This window comes from Anomaloglossus baeobatrachus, unplaced genomic scaffold (genome assembly GCF_048569485.1).
Source record: "Anomaloglossus baeobatrachus isolate aAnoBae1 unplaced genomic scaffold, aAnoBae1.hap1 Scaffold_89, whole genome shotgun sequence".
Taxonomy (NCBI): domain Eukaryota; kingdom Metazoa; phylum Chordata; class Amphibia; order Anura; family Aromobatidae; genus Anomaloglossus; species Anomaloglossus baeobatrachus.
In genome coordinates, this window is record NW_027445283.1 from 281345 (window position 1) to 288758 (window position 7414).

The 7414-nt window shown below is 50.1% G+C and overlaps 1 pseudogene; it reads left to right on the top strand.

The window, feature by feature from the left end:
- The first annotated feature begins 1051 nt into the window (after positions 1 to 1051).
- LOC142289055 (U2 spliceosomal RNA) lies at positions 1052 to 1258 on the top strand (annotated as a pseudogene).
- The last annotated feature ends 6156 nt before the right edge of the window (positions 1259 to 7414 follow it).

The following is a 7414-nucleotide window of genomic DNA, read 5'->3' on the forward strand; positions in this document are numbered from 1 at the left end:
TTCCCTTCCATATTAATGAATAAAACTATGATGTAAATAGCATATAGATACCCCACAAATGCAGATAAAAGTAGGTTATGGGAAAAGGGGGAAGAGAGAAACAGGAAAATAGTGGAATAAAGTATACCTTCCAGGTGGGAGAGGAAATGGCAGCACAGCCAGTGGAGGTGAAGCAAGGGGAGCCTGCAACTAAAGAGTTGAGAGCGTTATCACATGGTGACTGAGCCTGATTGTAACGGGAGCATAGAGGTGCCGATCCTGTCTTACCTGCGTTGGTGTAGAAGTGGGTGTCCTGTGGTGGAGTCAGCTATGTGCAGTGGTGGCCGTGGGTTCTTTTATGTGCGACCGTAGTAATAGCTGCGCCCACTTCCTGTATGGGAGTGGAATGCAGTGAGGGTAATGGAACGCACGCCTGCGCATTTGTGTTTAACGTCGCGCATGTGCAGAACGGAGAAAAGGCTGCGCTCACTTCCTAATGAAAGGGAGTGAGACGCATCTGGGAAGGGAAGGGAAAAGATTAGGGTTTGGGGATGATGAAAGGGCTTTCTACGGACAAGGATGGCAAAGGGTGGCAGTGACGGAAAGTCAGGCAGCCTGTCCTGTCCTGTCCTGTCCGTCCGTCTTTTTGTATCATGAATTGGAAAGACTGCAAGGGGGAGGGGAGGTGCTTGTGTCCAAAAGGAGGAGTTATTCAGATTCATTGCAGTGGGCGGCGGCTGCAAAAAGCACCATTCTTCTTGTTTTTGCTCTGCAAAACAGCCTTTTCAAGGGTTGGCTTGGGTGACAAAATGTCTTCTGTAGGCGTGGGTTTGTCTCCCTCTCCCTAAGATGTGTCCGGTATAGGCCAGGGTGCCACTCAAGGCCGTAACCAATTCGGGTTATAGCTTCTCGGCCTTTTGGCTAAGATCAAGTGTAGTTTCGGAGGACGCTACCTTGGTCGGTACTGGAAGGTGCCTGGGATTGCACGTCTGCCGGCCTTGAGGAAGTGTGTGCGCCTTCTGGTGACACATAGCCCTCTTGTGCCTGGACGGTTCCCAGGCAACGGGAGGCGATCACCTTTGTTATTTTGAAGTCCTACTGATAAACAGAAAAAAAAAAAAATTAAATCTGTTCTTATCAGTTTAATATCTGATACGTCCCCTCTCTGGGGACCATATATTAAATGGATTTTTAGAACAAGGAGATGGAAAAAATCTTGCTCTGTCCACTCCACGCATTGACCTGGTATTGCAGTACCTCCAGGACCGGTGCACCCCTTCTTAACCCAGTTTCCAAAAGCAGAACTCAATTCACCTGATTCAAATGAGCCCCATTAGTGAATTGAAAGAAAGCAAAAACTTTATATGCACCTCAATTTGGCCAATTCACTTTTCACACTTTCACCCTTTTTTTTATCTTTCACACCTTTTACTTGCTTTATTGATGCAAAAAGCTGTGCCAAATAGCAAACTCATCTCCACTCAACTTGACCAACTCTGCTATGTCCCGTGCAGTATCTTATTCTCAGTCTTATCTAGATCATTTGCAATTGAATAGAATAGATCCCTTTTGGCTGCTTATGACTGTGTAAAATATGTAGTTTTACTGGGCTGGGATGAGAGAATCCATTGAAGCATGGTGTAGGGATTGTGGTTCCTGTGTGCTAAGAAGAGAGGCTGGCACCAGCCAGAAAGCCCCATTGCAGCCAATAATCACTTAATAACTTTTTCAACTTGTCATCATATGGGAGGCCTTCCATTCCTTGTAGTAGTCTAGTTGCCCACCTTTGAACTGACTCTAACTTCTGAATGTCCTTTTTAAAATGTGGAGCCCAAAACTGGTTCCCATATTCCAGATGTAGCCTTACAAGTGATTTATAGAGGTGTAACAATACGTTGGGATCACGGGATCTAATCTCCCTTTTCATACACCCTAAAATCTTGTCCCAAGCAGCATTCCATCAGCCTCTGGAAGGTTCCTGGCGCATTGCACAGCTCGAAGGGCATGCTTTTGAACTCGCAGAGACCCATAGGGGTGGCGAAGGCGGTCTTCTCCCGGTCTGCCTCAGCAACGGACACTTGCCAATAGTGACTAGTGAGATCAAGGGTAGAAAAATAATTTGCAGTTCTCAATGCAGCTAGCAATTCCTCAATACGGGGAGTGGTGCCGTCCTTCTTTTTTAACAGGATCAACAGAGCTGCCCAAAGGCTACAACTGTCACGGATAACCCCAGCCGCCTTCATGTTGCTCAACATGTCCTTGGTACACTGGCAATGTGAAGGTGGTATTGGCTTATAGCTCTCTTTGATGGGTGGGTGTGCACCTGTGGGGATGTGGTGTTGGACCCCTTTTATTCCCCCAAAATCTAGCGGGCTTCCCACCGGTAACCCGCTCCCCAGCTTGGATGGATGCTGAGGGAGCCCCTTTTGCCCGCAGGCTCTGGCCCTGGGAACTGTAGCCTTGGCGGTGACTGTGCTTCCCTCTACGGTGTGAGCTGTTGCCTTCAATCGGGTCTTGACTGCTGGGAAACCCTGGAGGTTCCTGTCGCTAACGGATTTGACCGGTTTTACGGCGACTCCTAGCCTGGTCGGGGTCCGTAGGCCCTGCCGGATGGTGCTGGCTTCTCTTCACTCCCCGATCTGGTACCGGCAGGCCACCGCCCATCCCTGGTCCGTACGGTTCACTCCAATCAGCCTCTCCTGCAGAAGGTCACCACCGTCTGCCAACCTTGCTGAGTGCCCGGGCCACACACCCGGACACGGTCAGTCTCCTCTCCTCTTCACTTCTCTAACTCCAAAACTGATCTCTAATCTGACTCCTTTTCCCGCCTCCAGGACTGTGAACTCCTCGGTGGGTGGGATCAACCGCCTGGCCCACCCCCTGGTGTGGACATCAGCCCCTGGAGGAAGGCAACTAGGATTTGTGTTTAGCTTCGGTGTGCCTAGCCGGAGTGTAGAGTGTGTTGGTGTAGTACCTGTGACGACCTGGCTTGTCCAGGGCGCCACATTCCCCTATAGCAAAATGCAGACCGTCCGCGGGCTGCCCGTCCATCACCGGTTTTATTTTCACAACTGAAAAAGAATAAAACGGTAAAACATGTAAAAGCATCATAAACATTTTACAACGGTACAGCTTCCGCTCTTCTCCCACCCAAACAACCTGGCCCTGATGCTGCCCCTAAGAAGCGGGCAGCACCCCTTGACCCCAGTCCAGCACCAAGTTGCCCGAGCGGGTTCTGTCTCTTTCAGGGGGCCCACGTCCAAGGGGACCCCTGAACCCCCGGAGGATCGCCACCGGTTACGGTAGTGGCGGGCCTAGGCCATCCCTTTCCTCCAGGCCCATCCTCCCAAATCAGCCTCTCCTGGTCGGTAAGCACCCTCTCCGGGTACCAATGCGGTCAACAGAAATAAGCCTGGAAAGCCTTAGCAGCGGTGCGGCCGGTTAAGTCCTTAACTGGGACAACCACCAGAAACCTCGAGTAGTGGTCTACGATGGTCAGAGCGTAGGTGTACCCACTTCGGCTGGGGGTGAGCTTTACATGGTCAAGGGCAACCAGCTCCAGCGGTTGGTGTGTAATGATCGGGTGTAGGGGTGCCTTCTGGCTGGCCTCGTCCTTCCTTCTCAATGCGCAAGGGCCACATTCTCGGCACCAGGCCTCCACAGATTCCCGCATTCCACTCCAATAGAACCGCTCTCTTAACAACATCTCTAGCTTCTTCCACCCGAAGTGCACTGCACCATCATGGTATGCTTGCAGGACGGTGGGCACGTTAGCCTGGGGAATCACCAGCTGGCGGATCTTCTCGTGAGTCTTTGGATTAATCAGCTCGCGATACAACTTCCCCTGGTGTAGGTATAGCCGGGTCCGTTCTTGCCACAGACGTTGGGCTTCGGCAGGGGCAGCAGGGTCTATCCCAGCAGAACCCTGTTCCACTAGAGTCTTGACCAGGCGGACAGCAGGTGCCTGGTCCTGAGCTTCCTGCCAGTCCTGTCGGGGCAGCGGATCCAGGTTCACCCGTTGTTGGTAGACGTGCACCTTCTCAGTGAATGGCCGGTGAAATGCAGGCAACTCGATCTCTTCGAGGTCATCATCCTCTGGCCCCTCTTCCGACAGGTGGGGCATCCGGGAGAGTGCATTGGCATTGACGTTGGTACGGCCGGCCCGGTACTTGATGGTGAAATCGTAGTTGGCTAACCTGGTCACCCACCGCTGCTCCAACGCGCCCAGCTTGGCCATATCTAGATGGGTCAGCAGGTTATTGTCTGTGTACGCGGTGAACTTGGCTGCTGCCAGGTAATGGCGGAACCGCTCGGTGATAGCCCACACCAGTGCCAAGAGCTCAAGCTTGAAGGAGATGTAGTTCTCAGGGTTCCTCTCAGTCGGTCGGAGTTTTCGGCTAGCATAAGCTATTACCTTTTCCCTTCTGTCTTGGACCTGGGATAGAACAGCCCCCAAGCCCACATTGCTGGCGTCGGTGTAGAGGATGAATGGGCGGCTGTAGTCAGGGTACGCTAGGATTTCCTCTCCGGTCAGGGCTGTTCTCAGCTGGCGGAAGGATTCCTCATGCTTTTCTTCCCACACCAATGGGGCTACTAGGGATCTACCACCCTTGGTCTGTCCTACGAGGAGGTCTTGCATGGGGGCAGCCATCTTTGTGTACCCCTTAATGAAGCGACGGTAATATCCCACCAGGCCCAGAAACTGCCTCACTTCCCTCACTGTGGTCGGTCTCGGCCAGTCTTGGATGGTGGTGATCTTCTCGGGGTTGGGGGCGACACCTTCCGCACCAACCACATGTCCTAGGTACTGCACTCTGGGTTTCAGCAGATGACACTTTGAGGGCTTCAACTTCATCCCATACTTGGCAAGGGACGCGAACACCTCGGCTAGGTGCTCCAGGTGGGCTTCATACGTCTGTGAGTACACAATCACATCATCCAAGTACAGCAAAACGGTCCCATAGGCAGTCTTCTCTCGGTCTTCCGGTGCCACGGCCACCTGCCAGTACCCGCTGGTGAGGTCAAGGGTGGAGAAGTAGTTAGCGGTTCTCAGCGAGGCCAGGGACTCTTTGATGCGGGGCAGAGGGTAAGCATCCTTATGCGTTATCTGGTTAATCTTCCGGTAATCCACACACATCAGCATGGTGCCATCCTTCTTCTTAACCAGCACCAACGGAGCGGCCCAGGGACTACAGCTGTCCCTAATAACCCCTGCCTCCTTCATGTTCCTCAATATGTCTTTGGCGCATTGGTAGTGCGCAGGGGGAATAGGCCTGTATCTCTCTTTAATAGGGGAGTGTGTACCGGTAGGGATGTGGTGTTGAACCCCTTTAATCTGCCCAAAATCTAGAGGGTGCTTGCTAAAAACCCGCTCATACTCCTGTACCACCCGGTATACCCCTTCCTTGTGGTGTATGGGGGTATCATCAGTGCCGACATGTAGCTCTCGATACCACTCGCCTAACTCCCCCAGGGATGAGTGGGAACCGGCAGCAGGCGGTGTGACCGGGGGAACGGCTTCATGGATCGTGTGGGGATCTAGAGTGAGCAATTTGGCAAGGGTAGCGTACCGGGTGGTGCATGAATGCACACATATTGGTTTTATAATCTTATTGTATTACTTTATATTCTTATTTCACTTGTGCATATCTCCACCATAATCCTGGCTAAGAAATATAGCTTTTTTTGGGGTACACAGGTAGTAAGGTCTTCTTTCTATTTCTTTAGGGGTGATATAGCCTGGTGGAACTCTAGACCTCTAACATTATATATGCACCCTTTTTCTTTATGGTTCTTGGACACCTTATAACATTCTTCCATACATATATATCTTTCTCATAAATTATAAATAATTAGGCATTTTTATATATTTTATTTACATTTTCATAAATAACTTTTTACAAAGCATGGGGGACATTCTCACATACATATAATTTTCATGTACGCATTCTGAAAATTTACGCATAAACCGTACACACTCCTTTTTGTAACAATTTCTATAACTCATTCGCTGAACTCTCATCCCGGATATTCATTCTTACACCGAATTTCCTGTTATAACACAACATTCATGATTTTTATTCAATTTATTTTTATTTTTTAGGTTTATTAGTAGTGATGAGCGAGTACTAAAAAGCTCGGGTGCTCGAAGCTCGGGCCGAGCCTCCCAAGATACTCGTGTACTCGGCCCGAGCACCGAGCCCAATGTTATCCTATGGGAGACCCGAGTATTTTTGTGAAATGACCACCGGCAGCATGTAGAAACCCTAAAAATGGCACAAAAGTCTCCGAAGAGTGCTCAAATGACATGGCAACAGCATGGGGAAGACCCCTTGAAGCATTTATCACTCAAAAGTCACAGCTTTGAATAATTTTGTCCGCGTTTTACGCCATTTTTACGGACTCACCAGAAAACCTTCCAAAATGACACCAAAATGATTTTTCATAGCGGAAATGTTAAGGGCACATACCCAATAGTGAGATAGAGCTAATGTATGTTACTTTTTGAGATCAATACATGAAAGATTTTACGTAAAACATTGTGTGGCACTCCGATGTCCCTGAGAAGAGACGTACATAAAGGCCTCTGAGTCTAATGTGCCCATTTTGAGGAACTGAGTCTTTGTAGTATTTTCCTTTGCCAGGGCAGTCCAAAATTGTGAGGTTCACCAATGCCCCTGCATACAGACGTGCATGATGGCCTGTAAACCTGAAGTGCCCATTGTAAGGAAGTGGGTCTATTGTAGTATAGCCCTTAGGCAGGGCAGCCAAAAATTGGGAGGCTCCACGTTGTCCCTGGATAGAGACGTGCATGAGGGCCTCAAAACATTAAGTGTCCAGTGTCAGGAAGTGGGTGTATTATAGTATAGCCCTTAGGCAGGGCAGCCAAAAATTGGGAGGCTCCACGTTGTCCCTGGATAGAGACGTGCATGAGGGCCTGTAAACCTGAAGTGCCCATTGGAAGGAAGTGGGTCTTTTGTAGTATAGCCCTTTGGCAGGGCAGCCAAAAATTGGGAGGCTCCACGTTGTCCCTGGATAGAGACGTGCATGAGGGCCTGTAAACCTGAAGTGCCCATTGGAAGGAAGTGGGTCTTTTGTAGTATAGCCCTTTGGCAGGGCAGCCAAAAATTGGGAGGCTCCACGTTGTCCCTGGATAGAGACATGCATGAGGGCCTCAAAACATTAAGTGTCCATTGTCAGGAAGTGGGTGTATTATAGTATAGCCCTTAGGCAGGGCAGCCAAAAATTGGGAGGCTCCACGTTGTCCCTGGATAGAGACGTGCATGAGGGCCTGTAAACCTGAAGTGCCCATTGGAAGGAAGTGGGTCTTTTGTAGTATAGCCCTTTGGCAGGGCAGCCAAAAATTGGGAGGCTCCACGTTGTCCCTGGATAGAGACGTGCATGAGGGCCTCAAAACATTAAGTGTCCATTGTCA